Here is a 16,530-nt window from a genome sequence, read left to right as displayed (position 1 = left end):
TGCGAGATACTCGGTACTGTTAGGTATGTTTTGACTGTTGACAGCTTGACATTTAGAGTCTCCCTTCCAGTCTGTATATTAGATAATAACTGAGCTTTCAGATCGTTCTTGGAAATGGAATAGCAACTTACAGGGTCTAACAAAAGGTGATGTAGCTCAATAGCTTTTAAGGTAGATTCAACATATCGTAACCAGGTTATATTACCCACCCTGTCTAGTTTCAAGACATCATTTATAATATCTCTTGTCAGTGTGAGAGTCTCTTTTCGCCATATTGAATGCCACATTAGTATTGGCGACAGAAAAATGCTATCAGAAATATAAGGGGCTGTCAGTTCCATATGGCATTTAAAGTTGGCGCAGGACTTTGGCAATGAAAGTAACTTTTTAAGGAAATTATCTTCAATAGATTGGAGTTTTGTACATTCTCTGACTCCCCAGACGGCCGCTCCCTAAGTGGCAGCAGACACCCTCTTTGCTTTGTACACTGTTTTTATTACATCTAGAGGTTTTAAACTGCTTTTTAAAATACATTTAGTTAAAACCCCAATATTCTTTTCCATCTTGATCGCTCTATTTACAATCATGTTATGCCAGTTAATTTGTCGATCAAACATGATCCCTAAGTAATTAAAAGTCAATGACTCCCAATTTTCCCCCTTCAGTGATAATTTGGGACTGTTTCCACAGTTTCGGACTGGCAACAAGGATAAAGAACTTGGAGTAATTAACTTTCATATGCAGAGAGTTCATGTGTTGCGTGTAGTCCAACACTAATCCGCATATAATAGTATTGGGATCGATTTGGAGTTTATATAAGGGACGTCTGAAGCAGATCCCATCAAAGCAGATTTTACATTATTTGTGTAAAGTGCGAATAGGAAGGGGGCGAGAATGCACCCCTGCCTAACACCTCTCATTATTTTAAAATGTCTGGTACATTCACTACCCCTTCCCTATCGGACACAGGCAGAAGCACCTGAATACAAGTCACAAATGATGTTAATAATATTCGGGTCAATCCCCCTTGCCCCCATGATCTGCCACAGCTCCATGAAGGCAAAGCAGAGGTGGCCTTTTTTAGCTACTGTATATTTTGCTATAATTAGGCTCAGGTGCAGGCACTGATCCACAGTGCCTTTCCCTCTTCTAAAATCAAACTGACACGGGTTTATAATATTTTTATCCAAGGCCCATTCCTCCAACCTATTTAAATGAAGACAACCCATTAACTTAGCAGTCGAATCTATCAGTGTGATAGGACTATAGTTCTTCAGGGTTGACCTATTTCCCTTCTTATAAATGGGAACGATTATTGTTGTTTTCCACAATGGTGGTGCACATGTTTGAGCAATTTTATTAAAAACATTTGTTAAAAGCGGGGCCAACAAATCTTGGCTCTCCAAAAACAAATCAATGGGTACTCCGTCCGGTTCTGGTGCTTTTGCCCGTTTACACTGATTTAAAGCGTACTTCACTTCTTCTAGTGTGAAACTAAGAGCGCCCCCTGACACTCCTGAGATTTCGGGACAAGACTGGGTGGATAAAGTCTCATCAACTCCAAATAAGCCTTCAAAATGGGTCACCCATTCAGCCTGGTCAACATGGGTGTCTGTGGTCAGTGTCTGCTGATCTTTTTAAAAAACGGTGCATTAATCAGTGACCAGAACATCTGTGAGCTTTTTAATATAGTGGCCTCCTGCAGATTTTCCCACCATTCTTCCTTTAAGGTTTTCAGTCTAGTAGTCCTTGCTATCTTATATACTTGGTGTAAGGACTTGATTAAAGGTGGATTGCGGGGATTGCACTTCAAAGCTGTGTGAAGGTTTCTTAAAGATTTTTCACAGTCATCATCAAACCAGCTACATTGATTCCGTTGATCGTTACGTATAATACGGATTAAATTATTTTTAACATCAGATAGTATAAGCTCAAAGGCCGGAACCATACAATCAGGTAAAACTGGCTCTAAACAGTGCATTATCTCCCCAGAACGGTTAGCGAGTAAATTGGCCAAAAACCTTTTAGGGTCCCCTCTTTCCCACTTCAGAACAATACCATTCTTTTTTGCAGCCACAGGGTTTACCGGGAGTTTGAAAACAGACTTGTTTTTCTTTGAAGTGGGAACAAGAAAAGTTAATGCAGCATGATCACTATAAGAGTAAAAATGAATCTTAAAACAAGTAAGAAGCCCTCTTATTGAATCTGAGACCAAATCATAATCAAGGGTAGAAGAAACAAAATGATTTAAAAAGGTAACTCCTAACTGACTAGTTAAAACTTAAAAAGCGTTTAAAAATACAAGATCATTAATAGATAACAGTCGGTTTAAAGCATTACCGTACTCTGTATGATTAATGTGAGGAACACTCTCCCCCTCAACATCCTGTACTCCATACACCGGAACATTAATCTTGTCAAAGGGATGAGTATTAAAATCCCCAAACCAAATTATATTACAAGATTTGTGGCATTTTTCTTGCACTACATTAATATCTCTTTCTAATGGGGACAACACCTCTGCCTGGTTAATTCTAAAATTATTGTTGTAAAAGTTAATAAGAAGCCGACAGAAATCCACAGAATATTCTATTAAAATAACGTGATAGCAGGGCGACGTATTAAGAAATAACTTCACCTTAAGAGGAAAACCGTTAGAGTGCAGGGTCAGTAAACCACCCTTTGCCCGACCTACTGGTGACGGTATTGCAGGAGTGTAAAAAGAACAATATCCGTTCACATATATTGGGTCAACCTCTATATTGGACCTTTTTTGGTTATAGCCAGCAATGTTCCAGGACATGACCGCTATCGACCCTAGGTGGTTCTCACAAGGAATATATTTCTGAGATGAATCCAGGTTGTCCAACTGAGAGCCTGTTAAACCTTGTAGGGTTACAGAAGGGGGAGTAATCGAAGGAAACCATTTCTGTAATTCTAGACCATCACCCCCATTAGGTAGTAAAATCTGGTCATCCAGTCAATAACAACTAGACAATCCTTCTAGTACAGCATATCTATTCCTCATGGGAATGGGTGAGACTGAGGGAAGAATAGAACGATTAGGTAAATGATTAAAAGGCTTCCAAGTGGTATATGATCTAGGGACCAGAAGCTGAGGTGGAGCATAAGGTTTATAGAAAAAACCCAAAGGAAGGGCAAACATTTGAAAGTGCAATGATGGCATGCTTGGTAGGTCAAATAATAGCTCGCCCACTATATGATGATTGTCAAAGTTCAGTACGATGCAATCACCCTTAATGGTTTTGGGGGCTCTTCCCACCCAAGACACCCTCCTGGCCATAATAATATTATTAATTGCATTGCAATTTTCCCGTACATTTTTGGACAGCCAATGCTGGGATTTATGTATTAGCTGCTCAGTAGTTTTTGTTTAATTAGGTTTCAATTCTGGGGCTTTGACTAGAACCATAACATATGGGCAGACTGCAGTCGGAAGATCTAACCTACCTTTAGATTTTCCAATTTCAACTAGATACTGAGAAACTCCCTTTCCCAAAATAGAAGGTTGTGAAGTTCCCTCCAAAGGGGCAGGGGGAATACAACAATCAGCATTATGGTTGGAACCTGTAGTCCCATTAAATAACTGAGGTTCCCCGCATAACCTAAGACAATCAGTTCTCTTGGTATTACAATGTGCCTGGTTCTGACAGTAAATATTGTGTACAGCAGTTCTTAAGTTTTTATCTGATTCATTAACTTGATGCGGCAGAACAGTAAGCAGACCTATTGCTGGATGAGGTTCAGAACCACCGATATTAACGAAAGGTGTGTCAGAGGCCATAAGGGGCTCTCTATCTGTTTGTAAATTTGGACAGACTTTATCTTTTAATACAAGAGTATTCAGAGCAGCTTGATTCGTAAGATGTAGAGCCTCTAAAGATGAAAACCTTTCCTCTATTTGGGATAGTTTATGGAGTATAGGATTTAAAATGACAGACACCATAACCTCCATTCTTTTCAGTAAATCAGTATCAAAGTCATTGTCCTTCTCCACCTGGGATTGGTTAATAGTTCTAGCTTGATTGATAGATCTGATAGATCTTCGTAGTGGTACAAGTCTTGAGTCCTGACCCTGGGTTCCTAGAGAATTCTGGTTGCAAGCCCTTTTAAGAGATGTTTGCTTTATTGGTGCTCCCCCTACCTTTTCCTTGACTTTGGAGCTGGCTCATTGTTCTCCGCTTGAGAAGTCATTGGTTGTTCCTGAGTTATATTATAGAGTTCAGAAGTAGGTGGAGACAGGGACACCACTGGAGGTATATCTAAGCTAGGATCACCTGTCAATTGGCTAGGGTTTGTTTGCTCAATGGCTAAATTTCTTCAACCTAAAGAGGAGCATTTCTGCAAAATTGGCGGCATATTATCAGGTGGCAGCGATAATTATCACTGGCTGCTCTTAGCGAGAACTTTTTTATTGCCGGCTATCGCTGGCAATTATCGCCATGCTATCGCTGTATTATCAACACATAGTGCAATGGCGATAATTTACCAGCGATAGCGGTGTTTTTCATGGAACATCGCTGGTTTTCCAGTAATGTTCCATGGAAAACGGCAATAACCTTGCTGATACGACCCTGTGGTCGTATCAGCATAATCCACCCCCATTGTTAGGTATAGGTAAGTCAGCATTTTAGCAGGCGTTAGGTTTTGTCGAAAACCGTGGTTTTCGCCCAAAACTAATGTCTGTTAAAATGCGTGGGCCACCTTGTAAATATCGCGATGTACATTTAGTGATATTTTACAAGGTAGTCCGTCAGGGGTACATCCAGTGACGCCCACTATGCATCTCATTAGAGATGCAAAGCGAGGCATCGGGAAAACGGGTGCTAACATGCGCTAATGCATGTTAGCACCACCCTGTAGATAAGGCGAAAACAATATTGCTGCTTTAGCGTCAAAAAGTACCTCTAAAGCAGCGATACTGCCCTTGTTAATATGCCCCTTAGTGAGTCCAGAGAAAGCCTTCTTTTAGTTAACTCGATTTCATGAGCTTGCACAGATTCCGCCCTTCTTAAAAAAGCATCCAAGGTCCCAACAGGTCCAGAGTATTGGTTTCCCGTAACAGTCTTTTTTTAAAATCATTTCTGACCCCAACAATCAATCCCCAAAAGAATCAAAGAGATAAACCTTCAATTTTAAATATAGCTAGATTGCTAAATTAAGTTAAATACAGGACTAATAGCAATATCAATGCCCTTTATCAGCACAAAACACTGTGACTGGTGTAAGCGAATATAACCAAGATAACAAGGTCCGTTGGCTTTGAGGGGATTAGTAAAATTCTTGTTGATTTTGTGCAAATAGTGCAAAAAGTGGCAAGGGCAATAAAGTGCAAATACAAACGCTATCTACAAGCTCATCGGATGCCCATTGGATGCGCTCGACAATTCCACAGTTCCTTCAGTTATTATGCAGGTTGGCGTACAAATGTCTAATTGAAGAGCGTAATAAAAAGAGTTTCCTCTCAACCTTCTCCTCTCCTTTACCCAAACGTGCAGCAGCAACTAGTAAATGATAGGACGGCTCTAAGCACAGCTATAAGTATAATAGTTCCAATGACGAGCCAAGAGAGGTGGCCTAGCCCAGCCTCATTCAGGTGCGGAAGGGTCCAGGCACGCCCGCAAGCGCCCCGTGCTGCGGGAGCCCGCAGCTGATTTTGTATCACCTACTGGTGCTCTCTCGTGACGTTAGCAGACAAGTGCCGCAAGACTGAGGGCTGGCTGGACGATGTAGTCCCCCGGGACCGTGTGGCAGCAAGCAGACAAATGGCAGTATTTCGCGGGAGCCGCGCTGCGGGAGCCCACAGCTGATTTTGTAGCACCTCCTGGTGCTCTCTCATGACGTTAGCGGACAAGTGCCGCAAGACTGAGGGCTGGCTGGATGATGTAGTCCCCCGGGACCGTGTGGCAGCAAGCAGACAAATGGCAGTATTTTGCGGGAGCCCGCGGCTGATTTTATAGCGCCTCCTGGCGCTCTCTCGTGACGTTAGCGGACAAGCGCCGCAAGACTGAGGGCTGGCTGGACGATGTAGTCCCCCTGGGACCATGTGGCAGCAAGCAGACAGACTGCAGTATCTCGCGGGACCCCAAAAAGTCATTTTGTGGTTGCAAGACGGACTTGTGATTTTGAAAAGTGCAGGGTTTGCAGTAGGAAAATTGCTTTGTACACCAGGCCCAATGAGTCTATGTAAAGTGAAGGTTGTGATACAATCATTACGATTAGAATTCTTTATTAATAAAAAATACAGCCAAAACACTTTTGTGACAGCCACATCAGGTATTCTCATCAGGAGACATTAGGACAGTAGAACAAGGAATACAAATAACAAAGAGGTATTATTTGCAGAGTAGTACCATAATAAATCATGGTTTAATTATGCAGCTAATTGTACACAAGGATTCCTGGAAGGGAGTGCCCTACCTTTGGTTAAATTGTGTTGATAGTCAAGTCATGCTTGCTATGTTATGGGCAGATATTTACTTATAAAAAGAGATGGCCGCCTTGCTATGCCATACATGCAATTGTAAATATGCAATATTATCCAAGGTGGAAGGTGCTTCCAGGTAGTTATTAACCAGGGTGGAGTCGGAGGTACCTAAGGCAAAGCTGAGGGCCCTACTCTACTCTGGCCAGTAACTACCTGGCTGTGCCCTTTCCCTTGGATAATATTGCTAATGTAAATTAGACTCTTAAAAGTTGAGGCGATATTCACAAAATTGTCTGTTAGTTGGTGTGTTTTTCAACAGACTATTTACTTGGAATGTTACAAGAAGCATACCATCATCATCATAAGCTTTATTTCGGCCACAAAGGCCATAAAAGTAGCGTAAATTTGTACAAATCACAGTTTTAAAATATATCTAGGTCAAATCACAATTGTACATTGAATTATAAAAACTGCCAAAGTTACAAAGACATATTTGGACCTAATAATTGGTTGCAAAATTTCCTGCGTTTTATCCACATAGCATTTAAAAAACGTGACACTGCGAAAACAATTGGGGGTTGAGTGTCGAATTTTAAAACTCTCAAGGCTTTTTCACACTCTCTAAATCCTAAATTTCTACAAATGGGTTTTACCCAACGTTTTCTTTGCAGATGATACATTGGGCAGTAGAAGAAAACATGTTTTTCATCCTCCAATCTAAAACCACAGGCAGGACAGGCAGTGATTTTGTTAAGATCCCACCTTGAGGTAAAGGACCTCAGCGGTAGACTGCCTATTCTCAATTGGAAGTACAACTTCCTGCCAACAGGAGGAGAGATCAGATCTAGGAATACCTCCCTCCTGTAGTTGTCTTTAATCTGAAGAAACTGTACGGTCATCCTACCAGCACCAGAGTTCACATGCAGGCGCAGAAGGTGAGAATGTCTAAACTGTTCAGCCAGTTTTGCCTTGGAGACAACCAAACATGTGACCTCCGGAGAGTCCCATAGATCTGGAAGGCTGATCTTGGCGCAGGTGTCCCTGACGAACATTAGCCAATAAATATTCTTATTTTTAATTAGGGGCCAAACCCCCTTGAATTCTTCTCGGTAGAAGCCCAACTCTGCATTGGACCAGAGTCTCTTCCAGTAATTCACTGGCCGCAATGCCACCACCTCTTCCATGGGTAACAACCCCAGATCTAACCTGGTAGGTACCAACGGGGTGCTAGGGGGCAGACCCAACAAATTCCTCATAAAGGAGTTTTCAGTCCTTATTAAGCTGTGGATCTTGGAATGTCCCCATAGTTCTGCTCCATATATAGAGGCTGCTCTTGCTTGGGTTTTAAAGATTTCTATTGCTGGTGCTACAGGCTTAAAAACCGATCCTCTATAAAGTTTAGAAATTCCTCCTGTAATTTGGGACAGCTGTATTGCGGAATTAGCGACTTGTCCCCCCCATCCGAGATCTTCTTGGAGTGTGATCCCCAAATATCCAAACGTCTTTACCCGCTCAAGGGGAGTACCATTCAGCACTGGGTTCGGGCGTGTGTGCTTGGGGGGGTTAAGAATCATAAATTTCGTTTTCGCTAAATTAATCTCCAGGCCTCTTTCACCACAGAAATCCACAAAACCATCTAAAATACGCTGGATACCAGTAGATGTTCGAGACAACAACAGGGTGTCGTCAGCGAACATCAAAGCTGGTACCCTACCCGTAGCGAGTCTTGGGATGTCAGTGTCCTTAATGCCTTCCAGGTGTTTTATGAGCCCATTAATATATAAACAGAATAACGTGGGTGCCAACACGCATCCTTGTCGGACTCCTCGGTTAACAGTAAAACGTTCAGACAACTCTCCATATTTCCCACAACTGACCTGTGCGAAGTTTTCTGTGAGGAGTCTTCTCAGAACATCCAAGAGGTATAAAGGAACATTGAGTGCCTGGAGAACTCTCCACAGGTTTTCTCGCGGCACCAGGTCAAATGCCGACCTCAGGTCAACAAAAATGAGGTAGAGGCTGCCACCCTCCAAGCTCACAGTCTTCCAATATAGGACCTGGAGTCGGAATATCTGATCAACAGTTGAGATACCCTTTCTAAAACCCGCCTGCAGAATGCTTAAGATGTTATTTTCTGCCTCCCACGTCTGCAATCTCTCCAGGACTGTACGTCCAAATAACTTTTGAGTGATGTCAATTAGACTAATGGGCCTGTAATTTGAGGGTTGTAATGGGCAGCCTTTTTTAGGTCTCGTGAGCCAAAGGCTCTAAGAGACATTTTATATCTGGGCTTTTCAAAGTGCTGCCGTGGCCTAAAGCTACAGTGCACGTGAACGTGCACGCGCGCAGCGCCATGTGCCCTTCGTAGCGATCGTGATCACTTTCACTTTCGCGGGCTCCTCTGTTGCTGGCATTCCCCCCTCCCCTCTCGTTTGTTTATTTTCTCTGGCTGCACGCATAGCCTGTTCCCACCTTCAATGAGCAATGGGTCGTTTTAAATTGCCCTGCCAAGCGCTCGCGCCACGCTCCGCCGGGCTTGTTTGTTTTCCTTTCACTGCCGTGTCACTTTCAGTGAAAGCCCCTCCCACTCCCTCCTCGTCAGCTTCATGTTTTTTTCCAGCGGCGGGCTTGTCTTGTGTTTTTTTACCCATTTCCCACGTCATTTGCCCCCGACTTGTATACGTGGGCAGAACTTCAGGTACTGACTGCCCCGTGCACGAGTGTCCGAAGACCTGATTACACCACTCATAGCGGATTGGCGCTTGCTTTCTGCTCTGCCCCACGTCTCTTCGTCACAATCGTTTACTTTGTCCATCTTCACTCTTTCATGTCAAAATGATAATCAAGCTGCTTCCCTTCTGCAGACACGACAGGGTAAACCCAATTAGGCAGTGCTTTGAAAATACACAAAAACGCATGTCTTTGCAACCCAGACACTTTTGATATATGCACGGTCGAGCTGCTTTTCCACAAATGATAACCGTACAGGAACAGGGCTTTTGGAGTCTCACATTGCAATGTATTTTTTTTTTATTTCATTCAGTATAAAGGATAGGATTTTGAAACTAAGAGCTGCGCAAAACGGTACTTGTGCGGTCTCCTTCTGAAAGACACACTTCAGTGCAGAGCACACGTCGTAATGACATCACTTTTTTTTCTCCATATATCATCAATTGGGTACCAAAATATCTCAACGTTACAATATTTTGAACAGGCATATTAAACCCAGAAATTACACCCCGCTCTTACCTACTGCCGTCGCGGGACAGCAAACGCAGGGACCACCATGGGCACCAAAAGATCTAGCTACGCCACTGGCTGGGATGTGAACTGGGTCAGAGGCAATTGACATGCACCCTCCATATGGAAGCGTCAAGGCCTGATGGAAAGAGGATTGCAGTGACTTCAAAGCATATCTGTTTTTGTCAGGCTGTCACCGGTCCTGTCCTACCAGACATTAGCCTTGCAAAATTGCCCCTTTTCTCTTCCCTCACGTGCCCTTCCTTCTGGAGTATGCCCGGCTAGTTCATCATACGATGAACAGCTTTAAAGTTCACTTTTTCCTCTGGCTACACAAGAGTACCCAAAAGTCAACATGCTTTTATTGTAACTTGGATTTGCAGGCTTCGTCACTGGGACCCGAGGCCCACCGGCCGCCGGGATGTTCTTCAGAGGGTAATTTTCAGATTGTCTCTTGGAAAAACATCTGTCTCTCGAGGCTAATATGCAAAGGGCGGGCACCGATTGAGAGTAGACGCGGGTCTTGTTTGTAACTGTACCATTATGCAAAGCACTTCACGTGGCGCCACGCGCTTCTCTGTGCACCCTGGCCGGTCGCGTGCATGGGATGTGCGTCATCAGCTCTGAGTCCAGGTGTTTCTGTAGGGAACGGGCCGGGGGCAGGGAGGGGTGCTTGGCGCGCAGATTTTAAAAGATAGAAAGCCCTGATGTTGATTTATACCCCATGACAGAGTAGGTGACTAGAATGTTATGTTACAGAGATCTGTGCAGCGTTGCATTGCACTAATATGACCTCGCAGCGCTGCCCGAGATGAATCTCATTGAAAGTGCCTGTTGGTTGCAAGGGGTGTTTAAATACATTAATCGAACGAAAAGCAGAAGAAGTGACACCTGGGCACATCTACCCGCCCTTCATCACCACGAAATCCCACCTAGAGCTGTATTGGCAGTACGAATTCGCAAGACCTGACAGATAGTCAGCGGCTCAAAGATTCCCAACATTTATGATATATGTGTATTGCAGCCAGCTTTCGCCTGGTTACCCTGTAATTCTAGCGGCCCGGCCACCGCCGGGGTCACAGGCTTGTTATCAGCTGTGTACTTCAGCACAAAACCATCAGCGATCGGGGGGCGCGCGAGGCACTTCACAAGGCCACCCCCGCCATTCAGGTTGAGCTGAGGCCTTTAGCCAAATGTTTACTCGCGTGAGGAGGAGGCGCGAGGCTAGCGTAAGACGGGCTGATAATACAGGACAGAAGACTGGGGAGCGGGGTGTGCTAGGAGCATTAACCCCCTGCGCTGTAACCAGCATGCGGCATTTGTACACCTACCAGTGTGTCAGTGGGTGCACCGGGTGAGGCTGAGCCCCACACACACTCGGACCCCCTGCTCGCGCGGCTCAGAGGTGCACCTGGGCACAGGGTTTAGGGAAGACTCTTTGTACGGCACAGACCCCCTCGGAAGGGAGTGTGCATGAGGGGAGGCGAGGAGGGTGGGGCTGGCTCAATAAAAAGAATGGGTTTGCTTTTCTCATCACCACCCCAGCGAGGTATAAGCAGGCTCCCCACGGCCCTCATTGCCTATGCCCTTTGTGTACCCCTCGTGAGTTATGCTTAAGGAGTGCAGCGGGGCACGGAGGCGGGAAACCTGTCCTCTTCCGTGCGCTGTTCTGCATTTATCCTGACTATTTTTGACAACTTAGAAAAACAAGCATTTGCAATGCATTAGGTCTCGCATTTACGCGAGTTTGAGCTATTGACATTGCAAATAACAATGCCTATTGGCATTGTCATTTACAATGCCAATAGCTTTAACTCGTGTAATTGCGAGACCTATTGCATTGCAAATGCTTGTTATGTATTGGCACAATCTCGGCACCACGCCAGGTTTCTGGGGGTTCTGCGCCAGATAAGATGCAGTTAAACAGGACACAAAGATACGGTGCCCATATCTTAGGTTCCGACCGATAAAGGTCACCTGGGATTTTGTCCAGGCCCGGCGCTTTATTGGGTATCAACATGTGAATAGCAGTTTCCACTTCCTTTAACGTAATCGCCGGATACTCTGTGTTGGAAAGGGGGGCAATTATAGGTGGTGTGTTATGGTTTATGCCTAGATAAAGGCCCCCAAAATGGTCTTCCCATGCTGCTGGGGCTATGTTAGGAAATGTAGTAGTCTCAGATTCTTTTCTACCATTGCTGACTATAGCCCAAAAGCCTTTAAAATCTTTGAACTGCAGAGCTAATCTCAGCTCCTCCCACTTACCGTCCTCCCAGGACTTTCTTGCCCTTTCAATTGTTTGTTTATGCTGTGCTCTTAATGTTTTAATCCTGGCTTTATCCTTAACCTTGATTGCCCGGATCAATTCACTCTTTGACTTCCTACACTCAGCAGTATACCACAATTGCTTTCTGACCAAATGAACCCACGCGCTCCCAACCGGACAAAACACCTCCAAGAGTTTGGTTACTATCTGACTGTGAATGTCTACGGGCCTGATCTCCCTCCCAGTAAAAATGCGATTGAGCCCTACTTTAGCCATTTCACTAAGATGGGGCAAGACGAGTCTATAAGTTTCTGCCATTTTATTTGGGCAGGCAAAAATGCGAGGCCATCTTACTCTACGTCTGTTATTATGCAGAAAAAGAGGTTGTGATATGGTAGAGGCCGCAATGTCACAGCTGGTCATGCCCCAGCTTCCTGGTTTAAGTGTCATAGCCAAAGCGTTGTGATCGCTATCATCCCGATCTATAACCCTGAAGTCAAACACCTTATCCCAAGATCTTGTTTCAATGAGGAAATAATCTAAAATAGAAGAAGTTTGCCCCACTCTATTAAAGGTGGCATGTCCAGGTCTGTCAGATTTGAATCTGCCATTGCATGCCCTCAAGGATAAAGAAAGAGTGAGAGCGATGATCTGTAGAACCAATGGAGTCCAGGCTTTAACCAGGGGAATCAGGGGATCGGGAATATTCCAGTGTGCATTTTCCGCAGTTGGATCATCTAGGTCCAACAAGCTGAGTGGTTCATATTGGCAATTGAGGTCACCACCCACTATCACAGAGTATTCAGGGTCCAAGGTCAGAATGTAATCGTTCAAAAGTAGTATAACCTTGGATTCCCGGCCACTCGGGGAGGGTCTAGAGTAAACATTCAAGAGAGCCAAATGTTTATTTCCGGGCAAATCAAGTAAGACACATTGGATGTCGTCTGAACTGGTTTGGAGCTGTCTTGCTGTGACACCCAGGTGCAGGGCCACCCAGGTGCTAAGGCCCCCTGATGGTCTCCCCCTGCCGCTTGATAAAGCAAGTTTATTAAAGGACGCGAAACCAGCCCGTTGGAAATTTTCGAGAGCCCATGTCTCTTGCATTAGACAAATGTCAAAGGTGTCTATGAAAATGCCCCAATCTTCACAAGTCAATTTACTCTTGAGACCTGCCACGTTCCATGAGAGTAAATTGATACTCAACTTTGGCTTGCTTATGGCAGTAATCTGATCACCAGGGTACCTATTAGTTGCAGGGGAGATAGTTGCCCTGCCCAAAATTTCCTGCACACAGTCATTCTCTGACCCACCCAACAATGGTAGTATGTGTGGCTCTCTCCGAATACTCTTAGGATTTTTCCAAGATGAATCCTCCATAACGTTCAGACTGGGCAGTGTTTCTGTTGACCCCGGCTGTAAGGAGTTATTTTTCCAATCCTTAGAGCCTGTCTTGATGTCATGTAGCCCTTTCTGTTCCCTAGCCAAAACGGTGATGTCACTAGAACTTAGACGTCAGTCCACCTGGTCCAGGACGCTAAATCTATTGTTGTGGTGAAATGCTTCGAGTGGGGGCAGGCAGAATTGGTTGTGAACTTGATTTACATTGGATGGACAAAAAAGGAGACCGTCCTGAGCATTTCCCAAACCATCCACCCAACCCCTCCTAGGAGCATCAAACCCATGGAAAGAGGGACCCGGATAGAAATAAGTGAGTGGAAGAGCTTTTATAGCTGGTTCAGGACTATCATAGCTACCAAACTGCGTTGTACAGATATACCTAACTGTTCTTGGGTCTCTAAAATTGATTACAACACAGTCACCCTGTATGTCCTTGGCTCTCGGACCTACCCAATCTATCCGTCTTGCAAATAATATTTCGCTTCTGCACTGGTTGGGAAGAGGTTTGTTACAATTAAACCAATGCATACACTTATTTTTGAGTTCGCTAAAAGCCTCCCTTGATCCATGGTTCAAGGTAGGAACTCCCACTAGAACCACTACATATGGAACAGATTCAGGTGGGAGATCCAAGCAAGGTAACTTGGATTTAGCTGTAGTCCCTGGCTGCAGTTGGATAGGCTTGTGAGAAATAGAGTCGGGATTTCTCGACTCAGGCGGTGGGTTAACAATAGCATGGTTCACCTTACTCCTTAAATTCTCTGATAAGGCTAGTGGGATTGGGTCATTAAGTTCAACTTGGGTGTTAGTACCTAGTCTGTTTCCCTGCACGATGGATTGGTCTGTTAGATCTATCGGATTGTTGGTAGATTTAGGGACAGAGGGGTTTGGCTCATCTGGGTCTGCATTTAGCCCCCCCGACCCTTATCTCCTTGTCCCCAGACAGTGCAGCAAACATTAATTCAAAATTAGAAAGTCTTTTTTCAATAAAATCAAGTCTGTTGCAGATAGGGAGGCAAGTCGCGGTGAGTATCTGTTCCATTTTTGTCCAAAAATCTCTGCTGAGTTCTGGCCCCATCATGCCCTCAGTACCTTGGGTCACAAAATGCTGGAGGTCTGTGTTAACCATAGAATCAGAATTTCCGGCATTTGCCCGTTTTTGGATTTTTGTTTTTGTATTCGACAAAGCTGTGCCACCCCGCTTACGTCTAACAACCTGATCTATCGATTTAACATTAGCTTCCTCAATACGAATTGGTAAGCCGGATCTGGTTGTTCCGCCATTATTCGCAAGTGAAAAGAGGTCAGGCCCAATGGAGTCACCACGCTCAGATGAACTACGAGCATTAAGATTAACAGCTATAGGAAGATTCCCATCACCTCTACTATCTGGAGGGTTGGGGTCTAAGGCTGATTTAGACAAGCTGATATCTACAGGTGACTTTGCTAGGGCAATAGTGCCCAATGAGGACCGTTTAATAAACTCTTGGTCTAGGGAAAGTCTTTTTTCCGTTAACTCGATTTCCCTCTGTAAAACAGAGGTAGCCCTAGTGATAAAGTTATCCAACGTTCCGGCCACTCCTGTCCCACAGAGGGATTTCCTCCCCTTCCCCAAACCTGCAGTTGCCATTACCAGCGTGTGCAAGATAGTATGAAGGCAGAGACTGACAGAAGTGCCGAGCGGGCCTCTCGCGCAATAACACAAAACATCCAATATAAGGAAAGCGAACAATGACTTCACTCACAAATTAACGTCCCAAAGAACCGAGAGATATGCTCCGTCCCGTCCTCTGTCGTACTCGGACGGGCTCAGACGGGCCCGCCCTAGGCCCGGGCTTCGCCCACGCTGCGTCCCGCGCTGCATGAGCACGAGTACGTAGTATTCACTCAGCGGTAAATGGGCGGAGTCCCCAAGGAAGAGGCGGCAACAAAGTATCGGCGGCCTCGCAGTCCTATGGGCTGGCTCCAAATTAGGCGGCAGGCAAAGTCCTCGAGCGGCTCCCGCGAAGCGGGGGCCGCGAGTCGTTATGTAGAGGTGAGCACTGGATGGGCGGAGTCCCCAAGGAAGAGGTGGCAACAAAGTATCGGCGGCCTCGCAGTCCTGTGGGCTGGCTCCAAATTAGGCGGCAGGCAAAGTCCTCGAGCGGCTCCCGCGAAGCGGGGACCGCGCGTCGTTATGTAGAGGTGAGCACTGGATGGGCGGAGTCCCCAAGGAAGAGGCGGCAACAAAGTATCGGCCGCCTCGCAGTCCTATGGGCTGGCTCCAAATTAGGCGGCAGGCAAAGTCCTCAAGCGGCTCCCGCGAAGCGGGGACCGCGAGTCGTTATGTAGAGGTGAGCACTGGATGGGCGGAGTCCCCAAGGAAGAGGCGGCAACAAAGTATCGGCCGCCTCGCAGTCCTATCGGCTGGCTCCAAATTAGGCGGCAGGCAAAGTCCTCAAGCGGCGCCCGCGAAGCGGGGGCCGCGAGTCGTTATGTAGAGGTGAGCACTGGATGGGCGGAGTCCCCAAGGAAGAGGCGGCAACAAAGTATCGGCGGCCTCGCAGTCCTGTGGGCTGGCTCCAAATTAGGCGGCAGGCAAAGTACTCGAGCGGCGGCTGCAAAGCGGGGGCCACGAGTCGTTATGTAGAGGTGAGCACTGGATGGGCGGAGTCCCCAAGGAAGAGGCGGCAACAAAGTATCGGCCGCCTTGCAGTCCTATGGGCTGGCTCCAAATTAGGCGGCAGGCAAAGTCCTCAAGCGGCGCCCGCGAAGCGGGGGCCACGAGTCGTTATGTAGAGGTGAGCACTGGATGGGCGGAGTCCCCAAGGAAGAGGCGGCAACAAAGTATCGGCGGCCTCGCAGTCCTGTGGGCTGGCTCCAAATTAGGCGGCAGGCAAAGTACTCGAGCGGCGCCTGCAAAGCGGGGGCCACGAGTCGTTATGTAGAGGTGAGCACTGGATGGGCGGAGTCCCCAAGGAAGAGGCGGCAACAAAGTATCGGCGGCCTCGCAGTCCTGTGGGCTGGCTCCAAATTAGGCGGCAGGCAAAGTCCTCGAGCGGCACCCGCAAAGCGGGGGCCGCGAGTCGTTATGTAGAGGTGAGCACTGGATGGGCGGAGTCCCCAAGGAAGAGGCGGCAACAAAGTATCGGCGGCCTCGCAGTCCTATGGTCTGGCTCCAAATTAGGCAGCAGGCAAA

This window comes from Triturus cristatus, chromosome 5_1 (assembly GCF_964204655.1).
Source record: "Triturus cristatus chromosome 5_1, aTriCri1.1, whole genome shotgun sequence".
Taxonomy (NCBI): Eukaryota; Metazoa; Chordata; class Amphibia; order Caudata; family Salamandridae; genus Triturus; species Triturus cristatus.
This window is presented reverse-complemented; position numbering follows the sequence as displayed.